At 39.6% G+C, this 23,906-nt stretch overlaps 1 protein-coding gene across 5 annotated transcripts in view; it reads right to left on the reverse strand.

The window, feature by feature from the left end:
* B3GALT1 (beta-1,3-galactosyltransferase 1) overlaps positions 1 to 23,906 on the reverse strand; it is a 198,603-nt gene that overhangs the window by 20,618 nt on the left and 154,079 nt on the right. Inside the window, exon 2 of one of the 5 annotated variants that reach the window (XM_065638187.1) lies at positions 10,355 to 10,453. The exons of 3 other annotated variants lie outside the window; for them this stretch is intronic. The gene's annotated coding sequence lies outside the window, so the exon portion shown is untranslated. Of the gene's footprint in view, positions 1 to 10,354; positions 10,454 to 12,695; positions 12,769 to 23,906 lie in introns of those variants that run through there. One more of the 5 variants, XM_065638188.1, reaches the window with a different exon arrangement.

Below are 23,906 nucleotides of genomic sequence, written 5' to 3' on the forward strand. Positions count from 1 at the left end.
CAATTTTGATCCAGTCCATCCTAGAATTGCCTTTAAATGCTTGGTACTTTCTCTGAAATCGCGATAGTAAGGGCAGAGCTAAAGTAATTTGCAGGTATTATTATTAGTGAAGAATTCAGAGTGATTGCATGTGCAGTGTTAGTCTAACAGTCATTTAGAGCTGAACTCATCTAGATGAAAGAATTGCAATTACTCTGGAGAAGACAAGAATCGCTTAATTTTTTATCGTAAATCTGCTGCTGTGTAATCAGATGCTTTTGCAAACTTGATGAAACAAAGCATTTACAGAAAACAGCTTCTTTCTGTCATTATCCCCAAGACTATCACTTTTCTAATTGGACTTGAATGAGCCTTATTCCAGAATAAGCTACACCTTTTATTGTTACCTGCTGCATAATAGACCACTGCAGCTTGCTTCTGCTTCACGGAATATGTCTGTCTCATTAGACAGAAGATACCAGAGAACACCATACATGGCACTATTTGTTTCAGGTGTGTCATTGCAATTCTTTCCTCCCTGCTCTTTCTTACTGTAAATTGTCCTTTACTTGCAAACTGGTCATGTAAAACCATTCTGGATTGGTATCTTTAAAGCTCCCCATGAATGGCCATGTGTTTGGTGGATGAACTGTTTAAATAATGATCGAAGTAGTTGTAGCGCAATAATTGTGCTGAGATTTCAAAAGTCAATAATTATTTTAGTTGTACAGGTTCAGGGTAGCATTAATGTGAATGCAGATAGCATTATATTTTGGTGTGCATCATGAAATAAAATTTTCCAGTTCTATGTCCCTCAAGTGGTAGGGCACGCATACATATAAGTTAAACTTTTTCAGTGTTTTTTCATGGCTTGGAACAATCCCAAACTTTCAAGGGCTATGAGTGGTGGAAGAGGTGCTCATGGGATGTTTATATTAATTGTGATTGTGTGCAGCCTAATGATATACCCTCTGCCCTCCTGCTTGATGGAAACTTTTTCTTGATGTCCACTGTATATTAAGCAATTTAATGACTTGATGAGCAAGAACAAGGTGATTGCAGAAGTACTCTTAGCCAGCTAAAACTGAGCACACAGCTCAATTTGCTGCTCTGCATTCTGTCTACATGGGGCATTTAGTTATAGGCATCGCATTTGGGAGGCGTTCTTTACAGCTGGTGCCTGATAATGTCGTCTGGGGTTTTCTTCTGCCCTGAGCAGATGCCATCTTGTATTGAATGTCATAGGAGAGACTTTGCCTGAGGGTTTGCCTGAATGATGTAGTTGTTTGTATCCCAGTGTATAAGAAAAGACCTTCAGGGAACAAACCCAGCCCAGGTGTCTATTGCTGAAGTCTGCTAGAAGGACCCAGAACTTGCTGGCAGCTTGGAGCGCGGTGCTTTCTCAGGGGCTAATGAAAGGGGTTTTGGCCAGACTGTGGCTGTCCGTCCTGTTGCTTTTGTGAGGGTTATTGCAGTCCATCTGGGCCTCCCAGAGTAAATAGCATGTCCAGAACCAGTGTTGTCAGAAGTTACTTGAGGAGAGATTCTTCCTTTCTGCTGCTCGTACTTCTCTCTGCTCCAAGATCCCATGCACATACTGATATGGTTTCCAGTTACAGTTTTGACATTTAAATCTATAAAAGAGTTTCAAGCTGCTTTTTGTGCTACTGTCATTGCTGTCATCTCCATTTCTTCTCTAGTGGGACGGGTCTTGTGATGTTTGCCAGCTTTTTGTTGGTTAGCGTCTTCTTGAAGGGCATCCAAAATAGTATTAAATACTTCTGAAATGGCTCCACAGTGTGTTTCTAGTATGTTTCCTAGCCTGTTATGCTTTTGGGTTTTTTTGATATTCTGGATAGAACCTAGACCGGTGTGTTAGATACAGTCCTAAGAAACAGGTCTCTTTACTATGACTGCTGTGTTGCCTCGTGGAAGGATAGTTAACTACTGTACATCTGCAGCTTCCTACCGGGCCATATAGCAACGTCAGATCAGCAGCAACTGCATGGCCATGGACTCCAAACCTGAGAAATCCAGCATGTCTTCTGAGGAAAGCCTCATTTACTGACGTCAATTGAAAGTCCCGCTGATGCCTGGCTGTCTCCCGTGCCTGGGCAATGCATGCCTGTTTGTATCTCACAACATGCAATGCTTTATTTCTCTGATAAAGGCTATGCTGTTTAACTGATGAATTGTTCAATGTTGGCAGACTGGATTTGGCAGTGGCAGCTCTTGGTTTTAAAGAAGATCTAGCACGTTAACTGTCCTGGTGGACAGCAGGATGACCATGAGCCAGCACTGTGCCCTTGTGGCCAAGAAGGCCAATGGCATCCTGGGGTGTATTAGAAGGAGGGTGGTTAGTAGGTCGAGAGAGGTTCTCCTTCCCCTCTACTCTGCCCTGGTGAGACCTCATCTGGAATATTGTGTCCAGTTCTGGGCCCCTCAGTTCAAGAAGGACAGGGAACTGCTGGAGAGAGTCCAGCGCAGGGCCACAAAGATGATTAAGGGAGTGGAGCATCTCCCTTATGAGGAAAGGCTGAGGGAGCTGGGTCTCTTTAGCTTGGAGAAGAGGAGACTGAGGGGTGACCTCATCAATGTTTATAAATATATAAAGGGTGGGTGTCACGAGGATGGAGCCAGGCTCTTTTCAGTGACAACCAACAGTAAGACAAGGGGTAATGGCTTCAAGCTGGAACACAAGAGGTTCCACTTAAATTTGAGAAGAAACTTCTTCTCAGTCAGTGTGACAGACACTGGAACAGGCTGCCCAGGGAGGTTGTGGATTCTCCTTCTCTGGAGACATTCAAAACCCGCCTGGACGCCTTCCTGTGTAACCTCACCTAGGTGTTCCTGCTCCGGCAGGGGGATTGGACTTGATGATCTTTCGAGGTCCCTTCCAATCCCTAACATTCTGTGATTCTGTGAACTTTTAACTTTTCCTGTTTTAACATATGATGGGAATTTTATATTCCCTGTATACTGTATCATATCTAGTAAATACTGAAGGAAGTGGCAGCTAACTCAAAGAGGACTAGTGGTTTTCAACTCAATTGATTGTGCAGTAATTCTTGTTGCTACTTCTAAAATTCTTATTATCGCCTCTGTCCTGTCAGCACCCTAAGCCTCATCCATCTCTAGCATGTCTACTTATCCCTTCTGTAACACTTTTTTTAGGAGCAAGATGCTGCCGCCTTCTTTTGCTGGCACTATGGTAGGAGCTCAACTTAACAACAAATGGTAGTAAGGAACTGGGCTGTGCTCAGATCGAGATTTTCACGCTTTCAAGCATTTTAATATAAACACTATTTTTTTCAAGGTAAGGCCTTTAGAGTCTCTACTCTGCATTAGAAAAACAACTATATAAAAAGCAAGCAGACTACAAGCCAAACAAAGTTTTAAAAATCCCAGTGATGGATTTCTGATGGTCTTGCGTACAAATTCACTCTGTTTGGGTTCTGTCATCTGTTACGCTTTACAAGCAGCACAGAAGTGACCCATAAGTAGTGAAGATAAAGTCACTCGTGAATTCTCCTAAATGACAACTAAGCTGCAGCAGCCACTGCACACACAGCTCTCCTGTGTCAGCTGCTACATCAAGTCTGCAGAGGGAAGAGAAATAATCTGTTTCTGAGGAAATGACTCTTTAAAGTGGATGGCGTCAATAGTGGAGATGCCGTGACACATGTACGAGTAAACACATAACAGTCCAATGTCACAGCTCATTAGATAATTGCAATAGTTGTTGATTGGTGCAACTTTAATATTTTCAGGCTTTAGATAAAGATCTGCATCTTCTTTATTGAGGATATTGCTTGAAGTGGTGGGAAAAGCAATGATCAGATTTCTGATATGAATGAAACCTCGAAAGTCATACTAATTTAGATTTGAACATATTTAGATGTGAAAATGTTGTTTTAATTTTTAAAATTAAGCATCTTAAAAGCTTTGAAATACTTATTAAATATATCTTATTTTTCATTTCTTATCATGACTAGAGATGTAAGCACTGAATAACTGGAGAAATAGTGCCCATTTATTTAAGATTTACAGCTTGCTATTGCAGTCTCAGAAACTAAGATGCTCATCTGAGATCCAAACCTTTAAACATTTGCTTTTGTCTTCTAACGTGTATGGAGGTTCCCTTGAAAATACCAGATCACATAAACTGCATAATTCACACTGAATTCCCTGTATAAAGAACAGTAATCTAGAATTGTCAGACTAGAATCCCTGTTCTTCATGATAAATCTGCTGCATAGCCATTACATTATTATAATATCATACAGTTAAGCGACTAAAATAAAAATGAAACTTGTGTTACCTGACATTTTCAAGTTGTGGTTTTGAGGGACAATATGAAAACAGGAATAGTGAAAGCAGGGTTTTATATTTCTCCTGTTTCACTGACCTTCGTCCTTATTTCTAGCTTTTCTGCTCAAGTATCAAAAGATGTAGTGTAATAAAGGATTGCAGGAAGCACATCTGACAAAACTATTTCCTAAGTCTTGTTGAATAAAACATTCACTGGAAATGCTTCTTAGTGCCAGCAGGTTATCATTAAAAGTGTAATGATTTTAAAGGAAGCCTAAACACCCCTCTGACAAATGACAGCTCCAGATTTTAAAATTAAGATTTGAGACAAAGATGCTGCTGAAGTTATCAAAAGAAACGTACCCAGCAGTTGCCTAATGTACATGCTTATGATAATACTGTTTGTCTGCTAGAAAACCACCCGCATCCGTGATCTAACACTGATGATGCTGGCACATGTTACATGAAGTAGAAGCCCCGATCATACTGTCAGTCACACAGCCAAGGTTCTTGCCCTTGTCTTTTATACAAGTTCTCCTTTCAAATTTCTGGAGCAGAGTTGGGGGGCCCAGTTTGTCTGAGCTCTGAATTAACAGTTGTTCCCATTCGCTTGAAAAAATAATTAGGAAAAAACCAGCCTATAAAAGCTGTTTTGTTTTGCTTATTTGTTTTCAGTAGTAACCATGCTAAATACTAAACATACTGGAGTCTTGTATTTTAGCTAAGCTATTCTGAACAAAATTCTGAAAACTGCAAATACGTGTTGAAACCTAATATAGGAGAGTAAATTCCAGGTAATTATTTGGACATATCTGCACATGCTTCCCACACGAGGTTTTCTATACCAGGTTTGAAAAACCATGGACACGGTATAGCTGAAGTTGAGTTGTGCTGTGACCTAGTCAGTGTGTTTGCACAACTTTTCAAGCATTCTCCAGCCTCCCCAAAGCTGCAACACCCAGGGAACATTGTCTCCTTCAACCTCTGAAGCCATCAGAAGAGCCTGTTCTTTATGGGTAATAATGAATGCAGAATCCTTTTTCTGTGTTGTATGCAATACCTACAATTACTTTAAATTGCTATTAGTATTTTTTCCAAATTGAATTGAGGAATACAGATTTTTTTTTAATGCTATATCCAGTTGCTTAAAATGCATGACTACTGATATGGGCTCCTTGCCATTACTTACTGCTCAGGCAGCATTCCAGAAGGATCAGGGTCACTGGCATGAGAATGAAGGTTGCCCCATCATTCATTTTACGTTTCTCTTGGAAAAGTTATGTTTCTGGGAACCATTTTTCCTCAACTTTTCAAAAAGGGATATCACTAAAACTTGGAAATTTGAATGTAGATTTCAAAGATCTATGTTTCAAAATGTGAAATCAAGTTCAGTCATCAGGCAATACTGATCAAAAGTGTCTTTTGCTTGGTTTCTTGAAAACAAAGCTTCAAGATGAAATAAACAGAACATTACTTAAGTTGATAGATACGGTTGTAGATTTAGAATTATTTTAAAACTTCAAAAGAAAATGCCTCATTTTACTCTTAAAAGCCCTTGTATCAGGTAATTATCTAAAACTTGGTCTATTTCTTATTCAAATACATTTCCAGTCTCATTATCCTTATGCAGGCACAACTCCCATTAGAGTCATCTTGAACTTTGCTTCTGTGACTAGTATGGGTTCAATTGAGATGCTGAGATTTCCAAGAGGCTTATTGTTACACTTCTTATGCTTTGCTGTATCTTCCATTCCACTCCTCCTTTATTGTGGCAAAACTACTGCCCAGTTTTCTTTTGTTCAAAAAAATTTATTCTTTTTTTTTTTTTAAGAGAACAAAAATATGGGGCAGAGGTGTGGGGAGGAAATCTCTGTATCAAAGGAAATGAATATTTTTGTCTGAGGGAGTACTTCCTTTTAAAAGTTCCTTGAAAAACTGCAATAAAATCTGAGATGTATTCTGTGTGGACTGCAGTGTATAAATATCTGTATTTTGATCCAATCTGTTTTAAGCGAGTCCATTAGCAAGAACGTAATTCGTTTGACTTTTACATTGGTATAAAACAGCAGGTGAATTAACTGGATGCTGAGTATATTTAAATTATAATTTCTCCTGGCAGTAGATCATACAGTGAAATAATTTTTCCAGAGATCCCTCTCCCTGCCTTCTAACAACCTGCTGTTTCTTGCCGCTGTTGTCATCAGAAAGTTCTTGCAGACTAAAATATACTAAATGAAGTAGACATCAGCCAAGAAATAGGTGCAAAAGCTGCTACAATATATGCTCCCTATCATGGAGTGGCCCCTACACACCAGATTTCCAGGGTTTAACAAACTTCACCTGGTGCATCAGATGTCCCTGGGAAAACTCATTAGAGAAAACAACCCCTGTGCACTGAGTGAATTAATTCAAATATGTGAGAACAGACAAAAGTGTATAGTTGTGAGAATACAGCTTCATTTTTAATGTCATCCTTGCATGGAAGATGATCTCGGAAAAGAAATTTCTTAAGATTCTTGGATATAAATCATGTATTCAATAGGTATTGTTTTTCATGGCACATTGCATTTTTTGTGTAAGACACCTGCAGTGCTCCAAGGACAATAATTAATTGGTTATCTGTCAAGTTTATCCCACAGGACCTAATCATCTTCCTTTTTGCTAACATTCCCTTCTTCTCCAAAGGTGCTTTTTCTTTGAAATTATATAAATTATTACCATAATTAATTTAAACTTGGAGATTTGTTTGCAAGCTGCCCTTAGGCTGAAGTCTGTGGCTTCTTTTTCAGACCTTGCTGGTGTTGTGTGCCTGAAACCATGTCTGTTCTTTTGTCTGCTGTATAATATTGTCTCACAAAAAGTGTTACCTCCCCGTACAAACTGAGTCTTACTTAGAAAATTCATTAACTAGTCCCCATTGTCCTTCCTACCTTGCATATTCTCCTCTCCACTTATAGTTTTACATAATTTGCTTTGCTTGGCTTTTTTTTTTTTTAATCAGACCGTGAGCTTTTAAGTTCAGGGGTATATATAGGATCTCATCTGACAAGGTGCCGGCAGGTAGTACAGGACATGAATAGTAGAAATAATTGTCCATAAGTGCTTGTTAATGCAAATATAACTCCAGTACTTATTTAGAGCATTTTATTTCATTTTTTCTGTTTTGATCTAAAAGTTCTCTTTGTATTAGACTCTCGCTCATCCCGGCTGTGAAAATAAGCACTGAAAGTTCTGCTGCTGCCCAGGGGCCAAGGGGGGAAGATGTGTCACCAGCTAAAAGTCAAGCTGATTGCTTTTAGTTGCTATGAGCTACTAATTTGATGAACCTCCACACAGGACAGGCGTAATAGGACATTTGTTTAATATTCCCTAGCTTCCAGATGTCCTTGCCAATGTCAAACAGAGCACTGACATTTCTGTCATCAAGTTCTAGTTTAGAATCTCAAACTTCATGTAGTTTGAAACAAACAATTTTGTGAACTTTCTGATAATCGTTAAAGAGAAAAGAAGTTCTACTCTCTCCAGAACATTAATGACAGACCAGATGACACATCTTCCATACAAGAAGCCAAGCCATTTCAACAAAAGTGAAATCGAGCTTTTCAGAGCAGACTATCCAATCACCTCACGTAGCAAGAAAATCACTCTGCTGAGTGATTTTATAATGTGGAATGCTTTTGGAGTGCTATTGCAAACTTCATATCATCCTCAAGCGCAAACGACCCTACACTTGCTATAGAAATGACCCTATTAGGGACAGCTGTGCAAGTGACAAATCTGCAAATAGATTGCCAAATAAAGTAGCACAAATTCTGTGCAGTAGCTGTGCTTTTTAAACCTTTCAGTTTTGTGAAATACATGTCTCTAATGATGCTTGTGTTGTTATTCCAATAATAGATTACATCCAATCACTTCAGGATTTTAAAGCATCAGAAAATGTAATTTATCATGCGCTTGCAGTCAGCTGTAGTGAGCGAGTTTACAGGCATTTCCTCCTTCTACAATCTTTTGGATCACTTTTACCATCTGGTCATGACTTTGGGAACATTCTACACTCTTCCTACAACTGTGCTGGCAATGTTTGCTATCTCTGTCAAAGGAGGATAGAACAATGCTCATTTTTCCAAGAATCAAAATTGGAGTCCAACTTTATCAAATTGCAACCTGGTGTGGCACCTCAAACCGATCAGAACTGTGCTGGAGCAAAATTCAGTGGGCAACCCTCAACAAGTGTTCTTCCCAAGCTACTGGGGACCTGTTTCTTTTAAACCTTCTGATAAAGAAATAATGGCATTTCAGCATACAACATTATTTGAAGTCCAAGCTTGAGATGTAACTTTTCATATTTTAAAAATCTTTGTCTTCCCCTTCAGGGCCAGGCAGTTTTGAAGGACTGAGAGGAAGGAGGCTGTGCCTATGTAGATAATTCTTTTTAATTTCTAACTTGCTAGTATGAAAGTGTCATTGCTTTTCAGAATATAAAACTGCGCTTGTTTCTTTGTGAAGGCCGCAAAGTTGGAGACTGGTGAAACTGTGGAGTATGTTATTTAGTGTCTCTTTGACAGACCTGGACTCCCTGTGTTTCCCTTTGGTGACCCGCCGCAACCAGGTGGCTCCAACGCAGAGCGCGGGCAGGGAAAGCTGAGTGTCTGCCAGCAAAATGCTCTTTTGCTCTAACCAGTTGAAGCTGTGTCTGCCAGTTGACTTGCCCTCACTGTGACCTGCCTTATTCCTCTGATTCTGTCTGAAGAAAATGGGTCTAAATTCTGCATGTGTTATCTAAAGCACTTTGAATGTTTGTTTGACATTATCATTGGAGCCTTACTTATCAGCTGTTTTTAATCCTCTGCAAGCATGGTTTAATGGAAAGCATAGGGAAGAGAACAAAGTAATCTAAATCTCCATGTGGATTTGCATCAGTGCTGTAGTATGGGCAAGGACAAATCCCCCAAAGCTGTGGATCCCCAATTACAGGACTTGCCTTGTGCGTGCTGGAGCAGCAGGAGCTGTCGGGTCTGCAGCTGTGCCCTGCACTGCCCTCGCGCAGAGCAGAAATTGCCTTTGCTTTCAGCCCCTCCTGTAGTTTCCTTCCCAAAGGGGTCCTCACCCTGCAGTAACTCAGAAGTGTGGTGGGTGGAATGACTTGTTCTGCGCCTCTGCTCACTCTCAGGCTGTGATCTCCTGTGCCCTGGTTGGAAAGCACCAGCTAAATAGATGTGTGTGTGGGGAAGGGAGAGGAGTGTTCCCTGTCGGTGGCTTTTTTGAGATTTCCTATCACCGAAGCCCGACAAACCATTATTTATAAAGACTGTTAATTTTATGTTGCAAAGTAGTAATGTAAAATGCATAGGCATAGACTGTTAATACCATATTGTTTGGCAGTTGGGGACTTTGTAAAGATGGACCTTATGATTTTATGAAGTTGTTATATCATGACCGCTTTGATCTGGACGTGATCTGTGATACGCTGTGAAGGCAGCGTGGTGCCTCGGAGCAGGACTGAGGGCTGGCTGAGGAGGAGGTGGAATAGCTGCTGGGGCACGCTCTTCAAAACATGGGTGTGGGGATGTGAAAATTCAACCTCTAAAGATTCCCTGCAGAGCTCGAGGCAGTTATATCCTTTCACTGGAGTAGCACCAAGCCTAAATTTCACTTATTGTTTAGTATTCTAACATGTTTTGAAACACTGCTTTATTGGTTTATTATATAGGGTGCCTTTACATGTTCTTTCTCTAGTAAAGGAGTTTCAAAATTTCCTTTTACATTACCTGATTTAAATTAAACAGCAGAACTATAGCATGTTGCAGCCTTCTTTTAACCCAAAGCACAGCACTACGGTAGTATATTATTATTTTTTGTTAGCTTGATAGTTTAGTGAGTACCAAATGGAAAATATTAGCAAATGAAATACACTAAAGCAGAACTCAATTATGTGCAATACGTTTTTCCTGCTCCTTTAGACAATTTCATCTTTATACTCTAATGTAATAGGATTAGCCTTGACCTCTCACTTCAAAATGTTATTGTATCAAAAATAGCAAATATAGTGTTCTTATATACATACTGTAACTGTAGTTAGACTTGGTCTCATGCTGCCTTGTTTCACTGAAGTCAATGAGGTTATGTGGTCAAGCGAGAGCAAAATGTACTCCTTCCATTTAGGCTGAAATGGCAAATTACCGCTCTGAGTGTTTCTGAGAACATAGTGAAAGTCTCAATAAAATTGAGTTATAATTTAAGCATTGAGCTGAAATAGGAAACTTTGAGCGCTCAGGAATTTTACAGAAAATTGCACCCACTAGTGTTGAAATTTTGAGCCCGTTCCTTCATTGCATCTTCGTCACCTCATTACAGAACTTGAGATCTGGTACTGCATCTCATACAAGAGGAAAGCAGTTTTTGTCTAATGGCCGAAGTAAAAGACTGTTGGACTCATTTTTACCAAAACAGAATTTAAAAAGAAAAATAGCTGAAGGGAGTAATATTATTTTTGTAAGATTGTTTCTTATTGAACACAGATATGGGCTGAAGTTAACATTTTATAATGAAATACCAGAACAGTGACATCATCATTATCATAATCATTTTAACTCAGAATGAAGAGGGTTGTGATTTACATAAGTCAGTACATGTTCATCCGCATTAGATGAGCACACAAGACTTGACTTTTTCCTGTCTCAGCTTCTTCTGTTCACAGAATAGTACTCTCTGATGTCACACATTGGAAAAAATGGAAGATTATATTTTCAGATTCTAACACCCTATCCAAGTATGAAAAGTCACCTACATGTACATTTTAAAGACCAGCTTCTAGGGTATCTTATACCTTTTTTTTTCCCCTGAGAAGTACAGACCACCATCAGCAGTTGTGATTTCTCAGGCACTCCAAAGAAGGGACCAGTTTCTTAAACCCACTAGAGCTACCTGTCCTGTGTCAGAGATGGATCTTAGACTATTGCTGAAGTTTTAATTCACTGAGATAGATGCTGCATCATGCCCTGGGGCATTGGAGACAATATCCTTATGATAAAGTGAAGAAGGCTTAGAAAGCCTCTAAGAAGTGGTGCTTGGAAGTGGCATGGAGCTGGCAGCCTCCAAGGGAGAGTGCTCTGGGGCGAGTGTGGGTATAGCAAGTGAGGGTTCCCTCCAGTGGTGAGAAGAGAATTTTGTGCAGGTCTCAGAAACTCAAGAGTATTTGGTCTAAGGTGTAACTTATGGTAAAACATACTGAGCTATGAAGATGGATTGGTGGTGGTGTGCCAAAAGTTACTGGCATAAATGTTGATGCTCAACAGAAAGGCATGTTTGTATCTTCTTTGTGAGTTTAGTTCTATGTAGGAAAAATATATCTAATTTAAGTATCAGTGGAGTATTTCTGCAGAAGTTAATATTATGCATAGAAAAAACTTGGACAGATCATATGTTCTGACTCACCCCTCCCACACTGTGGGACCTTTCAGTGCGCGGGTGGGTGTGTGGTATTGCCCCATGTTTTGTATATACAAAAAGTGGAACATGGTGCCCTTTGGCTCTGACCGCTTTCTCCTTCACTCTCAGAAGCTGCGTGGGCCTTTCTGAATGCATGCTAGAGAACCACGAGTTTATAACAACTGTTTTTCTTTCAGAGAATCATAGAGCAAATAAATGCCCCCAGCTATGGCTCTGCTTTTCACCTCACGGAGAGCAAATGTCGGCTGGTTAAATGGATCAAAGGGAAAAAGTAGCTTGGCCACAAGAAAAATAAGTTCTATAATTGTTTGGATCAAGAGGAGCTCAGGGACACCTGCTTGGATGAAAATGGAATGGCATTCACAGCAGAGACAGGAAAGCTGATCTAACACGGCTAAAACAACTCAGGAGCCTCAGAGGTGTGAGTTGAAACTACAGTTAGAGGCAAATGTGAACAGCTTGGGCTGTGGAGGGCCAGCCTTTGTGTGCCGGGGGGCCATGTTCATTCCCAGGCAGGTAGAGAGGCCAGACCGCTATAGTTACATTTCCTGCAAACAGCAGCTTTCCTATGAAATGCTTAATGCAGCCAAATTCTGTGTTTCTCTGGCCGGATTTCTTAGCTGACCCTTCTACCCAGCAGCCAGATCTGGCAGGCTCAGGGGTTCGATCAGGCTCCAGGACTGATTTGTTGGCCATCGTTAGTTGAAATGAATGTGAATTGTGAGGACACACAAAGCAACAATGATAAAATCAGACACATCCTCCAACACGTTAGAAATGCAGGAAATCATGGGTTAAAGTTGCAGCTTTCAGGGAAAACTTTTACATTCTTTCAGCTGCATGAGCACTGTTGATGATACTAGGAAAAACCAAAAATCAGTTATAATGCCCATAATACCAAGTATACCCTTTATGTCCCTCTCCTCCCCATAGTAAAATTTATATCTTTTTCCTACAAGTGCTCAGATTTAACTCTCCAATAGGATTCTCCTGGCAGACAGAAATCGATGCAGTTGCCTCTTGCAGTCGCTTGTAAACAAGTTGTATTGGTCACAGGACAGCGGCAGGTGAGCGGGGCGCTTATGTGTCTGGTGAGTTATATTCCCCGCTTGTGACCTCGTGGGAGGACCACAGCCACCTGGAACAAATTAGAGCAAATGGCTTTATCGTGTTCAAGAGAAGGGGCAGAAAATCAGGGCCCACCCAGCCCACAGAAATGCTCACTTTTCAGAAGGTCTGTGATTATTACAGCAGTTTTTTCTGAATTAAGCTGCAGAAACTGATCTTGACCTCCCTTTCCAGACCTTGGACAAAATGAAACTGAAGCAGTTAACAGCTACATATTAAATGACAACTTTGCACAATAATTTATTAGTTAATTTTCCCTGCTTGGCGTTGACTGTCCTTGTACCTTAGGGCTATTTGTGTTTTTCTGTTATCTGCATTTTCCATTTAATTGTTGTAGACATGCTAATAGTGTTCTATACATTGCTCTAGTCATATAAAATGTAGACTTTGTTTTTGTGAAGCTGTTAATTTTTTTCTATCCAGGTTTTTAGTGGGCCTGCAGGAAAGCATGGTTCTTGGTTTGATTTATTTTGAAGTAAGATTCCTGAGGGCTGGATTCAGTAATACAATGCATTTGTCTTAAGCACTGCAAAGGCTCATGGCAAAGCCCTGAAAATTAATTTTTTGAGAGACAGCAGCTGTGAAGCTGTACGTAGGTTTTAGCCATGCAGAACAGGGAGGATTTTTTTTAGAATGGTCTCTAAATTATAGATTATAGATTTGTTCATTTTAATAGGATGGTATCAAGTGTTTAAAGCCCTAAATGTAGACTCTGTATGTAGAAAAAAGTGGAAGATGTTTATGGGACCAAGTAAGAATATATTCCTGAATTAAAATCCCGTCAAAGCAGATTGATTAAAATTTAAGATCTCTCCAACAGAGCTGGAAATAAAACCAGAACTAGAATATGGCATTAACTAGAAATCGTTTAATGCTGTGATTCTGTGCTTGACTAAGTGTAAAATACGAGCGGTATTGCCGTCAAAAAGTGGGATAGAAAAATAAAACTTGGTTTGTGTGGCACTGCCGTGCATTGAGTCGAGCCGCTCCCCGGGGCAGCCCGGGGGAGGGCCGGGCTCAGGGACCACTGCTCCCGCCACAGGGGAGGCCCCGACAGCCAATCCGGTGGCAGCTTTGTGTCTGCCCGCCAGTCAGAACGCCTCTCTGCGAGGTCCGTGTTGGCCATTGGCCAGTGCGGAGGAAGGCGGGCCTTGGCGGGTGCTGGTGGCGATGCCATGGCGGGAGCGCGGGAGGTGCCGTGGCGTGGCCAGCACAGCGCGCCCCGGCCAGCACAGCGCGCCCCGTCTCACCGGGTTTAATCGCATCATAGAGGTTTATGAAGTTGCTCAGGTGTGAAATCGTTTCCAGATTTGCGACACAAGTTCAGGAATGAATACGAGGCTTGGGGTCCTTGGAGTTATTCAGCCCTATCGTTAGCCAGAGAAGCTGGTGTCCTGTGAGACTGGTTGATTCTATGTTTGAGTAAGGCCTAGCTGTAATAATTAAGAAAAGTAAACAGAGAAAGTGTTATGGACAATACTATGCAAAACACAACAAAGGGCCTGAACTATGTTTCTGATTTGCAATACAACAGGGAATATATCAAAGGATCATCTTTTTGCTTCTTTGGAACAAAGTCTGGGTGTTCAGCATGTGTATTGTTTATATTCTAAATAAGTCATTAAAATGTTAACACTGAAGTCGACTTGTTTGAACAGAATAGAGATATGTTCAGTTCATTGGAAGACTTCACAATATTCAGTGATAACAAAGCTGAAAAATAATTTAAGTAGACTTATTAAACATGAGAGAACTAATCTGTATTTCAAAATATATTTGCATGGGTTTGATGGAACTTTTGTGATGGAAAGGTGAAAAAGAGGCTTAAAAGAATTATATGGCAGTGAGACTTCAGAAAGACAATAGGAATTTAATTCTATAAATCCTGTAGGACTTACAGGGCAGGACTTCAGCTGATGAAAAGTTTTTCTTGCCCCATTGAAGTCATTCTCTTGTATTTACAGTGGAAGTCTGGAGATTTGTATTTTTAAATTGCATTCCTTTATCAAAAATCCTCTCTGACTGGCAGCGTTACTCTGTGGTTTTGAACCAAACCTCTTCTATCCATTTTAGGCATTTCCAATGGAGTCGTGAGACACAATGATCACTGGCATTCTGCTTTTCCTGTGAACATCATCTGAAGGACACCGAGGAGGAGGACACTTCAGTGACAGGACGCCTTTAATTTCCTCAGGCCCCACTTTATATGGGAAAATACGAAGCATCAGGTGAGTCTGACTGACTAGTCTATTATCAGACAGATACATCGCAATTAGGAAGCCGAGAACAAATGCAGTTTCCTGGGGTCAATGAAGCATGAGATTAAAGGCTGATGTCCAAATGTGAGAATCCAATTAGCAAGTGACTTATGTTTATGGTACGAAAGTAAAATACTGCTATTTATGTTACATATTCTAGCACAGCGTGCTTCCTACCCATGTAAATTATGGAATAATTTATTATGAGTAATTAAATATGTATCTGGAATAACAATACATGGCGTTACAAAGAAATGGCATATGAGAAATGCAGTACAGATGTAGTGCTTTTTCTTCCACTTCATGTTGTTCTCCACACTGAACAATATATACAAGGCCTTTAGTGGTGTAGGATATTATGGATACTGAGTGCAATTTTGTAACTTCTGGTAAGTTTGAGGATAAACTGACTCAGTAGTTTACACATAGTTACACGATGAATAAAGGCAGAAAACAGAAAAGTCAATTTGTATAAAGAATGTAGGGTACAAGAAGCATGTTCTTGAAAAGATATTTCCAGTATCAGACTGCTGCATTTTGCAATGGTGACCAGTTCTCCACAGCCTAACAGTGCTTTGGATCTTCCTGTGATTTCCTAGAACTAAGGCAAATAAAGGGGAAATTGTACTGTTTCTTTGTGATATATTCCTTGAGGAATAAACCTGTGAAGCTTAAAGGTGGCTTTATTAGTCAGATGTGGTCCTGTAAAAATCTCAAAAGATTTTGTTGGGGGAAAGACTTGAAGGTTATGGACTAATTTAGAGAGAGGTTTATTTCACAGGTCATTTATTTGGATGATTGGGATTTTACAAAAGGAGTCTGGGGAAATACATTTACTCACTTTAATGAAATTAATTTGTATGGTTTTACGATTTTTCTCACTTTATTGGGTAATGCACCTTTCTGATTTCCTCTTGTTGACACCCCTGAATGTATTTATAACTCATTAGCATCATGCCTAAGCTATGCAGGTCAGTATCTGAATATGTATGGCCATTGCCTGCATGTAATAGTAAATGACCATGGATAATTATAATGATAATGTGTTGTTAGCTGTAGAGACTAGAGACCCCTTTTTGGATGACCATGAAGAAATACAGCTGATGGAAGGTAGCTGGATTGCCCAACTATCCATCTTAGTAGAAACATGGGGCATATATCATGAGGTAACACCTATGTGTAAGAGAGGGGAAAACTGAGAACATATGCTGGTCTTTCAAACAGTGTAGACAGTGTGCATTTATATGTACTTATATGTAGGTCCATAAAGTTGACCGAGATAACAACAACAAAAAAGTCAACCAGATGTGACCCAGAAGTCCTGTATGCTAAGTAAACTCTACTGAGTAACTGCTCTTATTACTTTGAACATAATACCTTATTAAATGTGATTATAGTGATCTTAAATCCACATTGGTTCAGGGTAGTGTGAAGAGAGGTCTGAGGAAGTAAATATATCTCATGTTAGTAGAATCTACATCATCTAAGCTTGGCCTTGTGATTCCTTTTATCATGGTTGCCTTCATTGTACAATCGTACAATTAAAATGTTCCTAATTATCAGTTTATAAGAAGGGCCTTTGAATGAAGCTATTGAGAAATTTGGATGAGAAAATAATATAATTTTATGGTTTCATTGTTCTTTGTTCTTAGCAATGCTTGCTTCATCCTCACAAGCTCTCTCTGTGTGCGGTCAGTTCCCTTTGTTGCAAGACTCTGTTCTCATCTTGTCATGACATCTGCTCACAGTCTGTTATGGGTGTCACCGCAATGTCATTCTTCCAGAGGCTGCCAAAGGCTATTATTCTGGGGGAAAGCTTTCCTTTTTTAAAATCCCATTCAGAAGGAGTAAACATGAAAGTGAGAGTTACTGATTGTAGCCTTTTTTTGTGAGTTCTATTTTGACGGACTCCCTGGATTTATAGCATAAACCAGAACTTCATTAGAGAGCATGTGGTTACTGTGACCTCTCCTGGCACTGTTTTTTGCTGTTTTCCAGTATTGCTGCAAAATTTTACAGTGAACGAGCACCTCCTAAAAGTATTCATAAGTGTCATTTCTAGTTGCCATAGTACTGTTGGTCCCATAAAGCTGGCAAAGACCAAGCTCCATTTCTTTCTCTTCTGTTCCTTTCCTGCTGAAATTGCATTTCCTGCAATTAGGAGGACAAAACTTTCTAGGAAAAATTTAAGATTTCATTATAAGTTTTACACTACTTCAACTCTTCCTGTCATAATTTAGGAAAATATACTCAAAGGAAGAGATTGAGAAAGAGATTCAGATAAGGTGTCAGATGGGAACGAAATACAAAAATTTTGGCTCCGAACCCATGGAGGAGAGTGTCGATGCCTATAGATAGTCCCTTTTCTACTGCTGGTACTACTTGTACTATTCACTATGCCTTATGAAAAAGCATAATACAGACAATGATATGATTATTTTTTAACCCTGTCTGTCTTTTCCTTCTTTATCAATGGTACTTCACGTTTTCCAAGCCATCCTGCTTAAGCTTCAACTTCAGTTTTTAAAATTCCCTGTATATAATTTCTTCTGCTAATTTGTGCACCAGAAGCAGATTGTTTTATGTCTTTGGATATAAGCTACATGGATATATGTCTGTACAGAAATTTTCATGAACTTCTCCTTAAGAGGAAGACAAATTAAAAAAAGATTGGGGAGGGAGCACAAAACCATAGGGAACACAGAGGACAGACTTCCTTGAGTTAACCACCCAAAGTATAGAATTCTTTGCAAAATATATATATACGTGTGTGTGTGTGTACATATATATATTTTTTTTTTCCCCAGAGATACAGTTTGTTGTTCCAAAACACCTAGTGTTGTAGTATCTATGGTGGAGTCCATTTTCTTAATTTCCTAAGATCTCTGCTGTATCTTGAGATACAGAAAAAAAATCAGTGCCTTTTCAAATTTATATTCTCTCTTTTTATTGAATAAATCATCCTGACAGGAGAGGAAATAGCTATCTCCCTGCTGTGGATATGAAAGATAAACTCATCTTTGTACTGAACCTCTAGATCTCATGCATGTTATTGTAATAGACTTTGTTACAACTGAGACATGGAATAAAGCTTTCAGCAAAGATTTATTTTAAATGCACTCATTTTTGAAGCCTAGAGTGAGTGTTAAAGTAATAAAATGTTTTATATTCAGCTTTAACACTGGGCAGTAATAACAGAAAGGAAATATTGCTGCATTCAACCAGGTATTTTGTATTTAATATTATTTATGCTAGGCAGGGACAATAAGAGATACAGAGGTAGCTCAGAGATACCTATGATTTTGCTAGAATTTTGTGTTTTGGGGTTGTTTGTAGAAGCTAATATGATTTTAAGATTAAAAAATATATTGCGAACTGTCATTGTTCTGTAAAATATAAATTGTGAAGGTTCAACTCATTCCAGCTTCATTGTAACTCGGGGCCAGATTCCAAGCTCTGCAGAAAGCGCACATCCTTCTACCAGACCAGACCATATCAGCCTTGAAAAGTCCTTAACATCAATGGAGCTTCTATAAATAGCAGCATAAGTAGTTTGAACCAAGAGAAAATGTCTGCTATTCCCTGGAAGTTCACAGTAATTTCTTTCATTTATTGAGATGTTTTACCACATCTCTGTCCTCTAGGAAAAGTGTGCCTCAGTTCAGTCTGCTTGACGTCTAAAGGATATTGGACGGTTATAAATGAACCTTTGGCTTAAAGGGAGACATTAGCAGACTGAGAAGGTCAGTTCCATTGAACCATCTGCTGCATAAAACCAGAGCTGAATTAATGTAGATTTGAGTAGCCAGACTTGTGAAAGCAGTTTATGAAAACTAAAATATAAATATTTTGTTTTATGGGGCTTTTACATCTGGAAGTACACAGAATACCAGGAAACGACAGTGCCCAGAGGAATTGGTACCCAGTAAGGGTTAGAGATTCAATGCATCCATCATTTGTGTAAGCTAGATTTTATTAAAATCAACAGCCATTTTACTGCTCATTTCCACTATGCTGATATCCCCGGAGCTGTACAAGCAGTCAGACGAATACAGAGCACTTCTGAAGACTCACCATAAATTGTACATTTCTGTGAGCTTGTTGGGGTACACAGTTGCTTTAAAATTTCAGTCATCCCTAGCAAACCAAAGCACATTATCAAAGTTGTTGTCAAATGAATATGCGGTGATGCACAAACCATGTCTTTTAGATCCCAGATTGTTAGGAGATTATGTAGGCTTACATGGACTAATATGAAAGTAAGCTCTTTCACATCTGTCCAGAAACTAATGTTATTTTAAAGCGACACTTCAGTATTTCTGTATGATTTTTCCTAAAAACATGCTAGCAGAGCCTTTTGTACTGTTGCAGATATTTATAGTGCATTGTTTAGATGACTGCAGCCACTGACTACTGGAAAATCTGAAAAGAGATGTGTAAAAGAAATGAGTGTTCAGCTATAGTGGAAAACCAGCACAGATTAGAATGTAAGAAGTGTTATATAAAAGGAAATAAAAGTTTAAAATTTCACTTGCTATTGTTCCTGAAAATGTTGCACCATAGACATAAATTGCAAAGATAAAATATCAGAAGTCCAGCAAAAAAGCCAAGAAAGAGTCCTAAATGTTTAGATCCTGTCAGAGGCAAGTTGATTTTTATGTCACAGACTATGTTAAAATATATTTTAAAGTTCTTTGATAAATTCACCTGTTGTAAGAAGCTCAAAGGCTTCTTCAGTCTCAGCTTTAGTTGTGGTCCTAACTTTGACAAACAGGTAGATTTGGTAAAGGGGTGTAGGCAGCTACCAATAAAGAACATCTCAGTCTATTGCTTTGCAGTGTGGCTCCCCAAATTGCCATCGCTGAACTCAGAGCTTCACAGTGGCAGCTGGGGACCTGTCTCAAACTAGTCAAGTAGGAGGCACTGCACAGGTTCTCCTCCCCCTCTACTCTGCCCTGCTGAGGCTGCACCTGGAGCACTGCGTCCAGTTCTGAGCTCCCCAGTTTAAGAAGGACAAGGAATTACTGGAGGGAGTCCAGTAGTGGACTTTGAAGATGATTAGGGGTCTGGAACACCTTTCTTATGAGCAGAGACTGAGAAAACTGGGTCTGTTCAGCCCGGAAAAGAGAAAGCTGAGAGGGGATCTCATCAATGTTTATAAATATATCAAGGGTGGGTGTCAAGGGGATGGGACCATACTTCTTTCAGTGGTGCCCAACAATAGGATGAGGGGCAACAGGCACAAACTGAAGGACAGGAGGTTCCATCTGAATATGGGGAGAAACGGCTTTACTTTGAGGGTGCCAGAGCCCTGGAACAGGCTGCCCAGAGAGGCTGTGGAGTCACCTTCTCTGGAGACGTTCAAGACCCACCTGGACACATTCCTGTGTGATCCAGTCTGGGTGAACCTGCTTTAGCAGGTGGGTTGGACTAGGTGATCTCCAGAGGTCCCTTCCAACCCCAACCATTCTCTGATTCTATGAAAGCTGTAGATCTCATATCTGTTCTGTGTTTGAGCTCTTCCAAGTTAAGGTACTCATCTGATGCCTGCTATTCTGAATACAAAAGAAAGAAGTAGTTGCAGAAATAAAAATTAGAGCTTCTCGTTCTTAGATGAGAGCTATTAGGCTGCGAAACTCCTTCTCACCTTTTTCCTGATCCATGAATCTCTGGAGAGTGCAAGAGCTTTAACTGGCCAGATGGAGGTTAGGGCACCGTGACCATGGGGTATTGGGTACAAGTCTGGATTTAGGGTCTCTCCAACACACTTCACACTTCAGAGAAGCAAACTTCTGGACCACGCTTAACCCCCAGGCTGGCGGGCTGGACCGAGCTGTGGGGCCAGGGCAGAGGAGGAGGTGGGGAGCGCAGACCCAGCAGCACGTGTGCCTGGCAGCTGCCACCACGCTGCGCCAGTGTGCTTGTCTCCTCCTGTCCTCTCTCAGGTGTGGTACCTGGCCTTTCTCCGCTCTGAGGAGCCTGTTCCTCACGCTGCTAGTTAAGGTGAGAAGCCCAAAGGCTGAATTGTTTGATGTGAGGAGTAGTGTAGGAAGAGACCAACTTGTGAGTCCTGTTAAAGCTGAGCTGTCTGCCAGCCGCGCTGGGCTCAGCATCCGAAATGCTGTCATGGCCTGTTCTTATTAGCTATTGAAGATTTTCTTTTAGTGGTTGAACCAGAACGCTGCTTGTTAGCACACACTCGTGCTGTGCTTTCTCAGGGCAGACACAGCTTTATTTACAAAGAGCCCAGATAGAGACTGCTCAAGCTGGTCACACTGAAGGTCTTTATTAAATAGCAAAAGGAACCCTTGGTAACTGGAGTTGGCTACTGTCTGTCAGAAATAAGGTTCACTTAAATGATTTAGATAAAGGGAAGTATACACCGCTTTAACAAATATTCTCCTCTGGTGAAACACTTCCTAGAAGTTAAAAGAGGAGTATATTTTAGGAGATATTAATTGTACTGTAAGGTTTCTTGCTGATTTGGTCTGTGGTGTCTGCTGTTTAGCTGTTCTCTATCTACTAAGCCTAGCCGGTCTTGTATCATTGTATCAATGGTTCCGTGATGCTTCTGTCATTAGTAATTCTCAGATGCTCTTCTGGAATGTTGCACAGTAGGATAAACCTTGAATGTGCTACTGTACAGTTTGTCAATAGATAGGGAATTTCAGGCTTTTAAAAAAACCTATTTCTCTATTAAAATGAAGATTTAATCCATGCCGTGCCAGGAACACTGGTTTTATGATGATGGATGCTGAATGAAAGGCTTTAGAATAAAGAAGAATGTAAGTTATGGGTTATTATCAGTTTTCTCTCGAGGTTTGTTTTTTTTTTCCCCTCATCATTTCTGGATGGGTCTCTTTCTTTGGCAGGCTCCCAGAACAGCAAGTAGCCATACTAGGCTGTGGGACATATGCTATTAAAACTGATTGTCCGTGGCAGTGTTCAGACAATTTATATGTTCCCTAAAACTTATTTTAAAAGGTCTTTTTGTTCACGTATCTTGAAAGCCAGTTTTAACAAGTAATACTGAGAGATTTTGATTTAGTGTTATGAGTGATGGTTTTAATCGTGCTGGCACTTTCATAGGAAGATGAAAAAGACACTCTTGTGTTACGTTTTTTCAACCCTGCCTGAGATTTCAGGTACATAAGGCAGATTGTGCTTTTGCTGTTCAAAGGCTTCTCTGACATTCCCAATAACATTTAGATATGGATTAATATTTTGTTGATTACTTTTAGGCTAAGCATTACTAAATACAAAGTCTGCGTATGTCACAAATCTCTTAATAAGAATGAATAATTCTCTGAACATCTGTAAAAAGATCTGTCATTCCATGATTTCATTGCAAGCAAATAATCAGCAGCTACATACCTGACTGGGAGTATAAAATACTAAGAACCTATGAATGCTACAGCTTTGTTAGTAACAGGATTACTAAGATGTTGAGGATCCTGTCCATCAGTTGTCCTATAGAAAACAACAGAGGTGGCAAATTTGGGGAATGCTGAATCTGCTGAAGTATTTGCACTAGGAAAACACTGAGCTAAGTTTACAAATATTTTGTATTCATTAAGACTAAGTGTATTGTGGGTATATATTAATACTGGATATACAGAAAGATAATACCATTAACGAGTCGCCATACAATACTACCTCTCCATCCTTTTATTCAGAAATTAATATCGTTTGCAGCTACCACAATTTTAATCACTTTTATCTCACTGAAAATACTACAATCTGAAATATTTTTTCCCAGAATAAATATTTCATTAACAAGTTATGTTTTATTTATGTATGAAACACATATTTTTCTTAGAATGATTTGGTTTTGATTTAAAATTCTTTATACATTACATTCTGTTTTCCAGGTTCAAAATTGCATATTTTTGGTAGAAAATGAGCCTTTTTTATTGATATATATATATTTGTTTAATTTAGTCCTCAGCTTGAAAAGAGTAAGTACTCAAACCAAACATTTGTAATAACTTGAATTTTGACCTTTTTATGAGTAGAAATATGCTAGGTTGAATTTTATTTAGGACAACATTTTCAATTTTTTCAGTTTCTCAGAAATAAACAATAGTTTCCTACCCAGTTCTGTTTTGCATTGAGCTGCTCCCAGCTGTATATAACTGTTAGTGAAGGAGAATTCTAGAAAATTAAAGTCTGACTTTTGGCTGGCCTAATTTTGTGGTGACCAGTATGAAAACTTCAGAACAGCTTAACTGCAGAGTACCGCTGTTACTGTCTTCAGTTGAGTGAATGGTGCCCCAGGCATTTAAAATTAGATCTGCAGTTTTGCTTTTATTGTCATAAGTGGTCTTTTAAAACTCGGGTTTAGCCATGCAATGAGTATTGTAGTTGCTGGTAGACTGGGATGTCATGGAGAATATCTTCTGGTTCAGTGATCCCATCTGATGCCTTTTACCTCTTCTTTTTCTACACTTTGAAGTGAACTGAAAGATGCGTTTGCTTTAGCTCAAACTTTAGCACTGCTGATGTTTAAGCAGTAGTGTTGGTTCCAGAAATATCTGCTTGTCAAATTTTACTTTGTACATGGTTTGACTGACATGAGCTGTCTTTTCTTTCCACCTTACTACATATATATGGATACGTCATATGACAGAATTTCCCAACTCTTTTTTAACAAGATAGTGATTCTTTCAGATGACTCTCATAGGTATGGCTGTGAGGTTTTAGGTGCTCTAGGATGGGGAGTTCTCTGGGGGAAGTAAAAATCTCTTTCTATACCTTTTACCAGAGTCTTTGTCTTTTGCA

The sequence above is a fragment of the Caloenas nicobarica genome, chromosome 6 (genome assembly GCF_036013445.1).
Source record: "Caloenas nicobarica isolate bCalNic1 chromosome 6, bCalNic1.hap1, whole genome shotgun sequence".
NCBI classification, from domain to species: domain Eukaryota; kingdom Metazoa; phylum Chordata; class Aves; order Columbiformes; family Columbidae; genus Caloenas; species Caloenas nicobarica.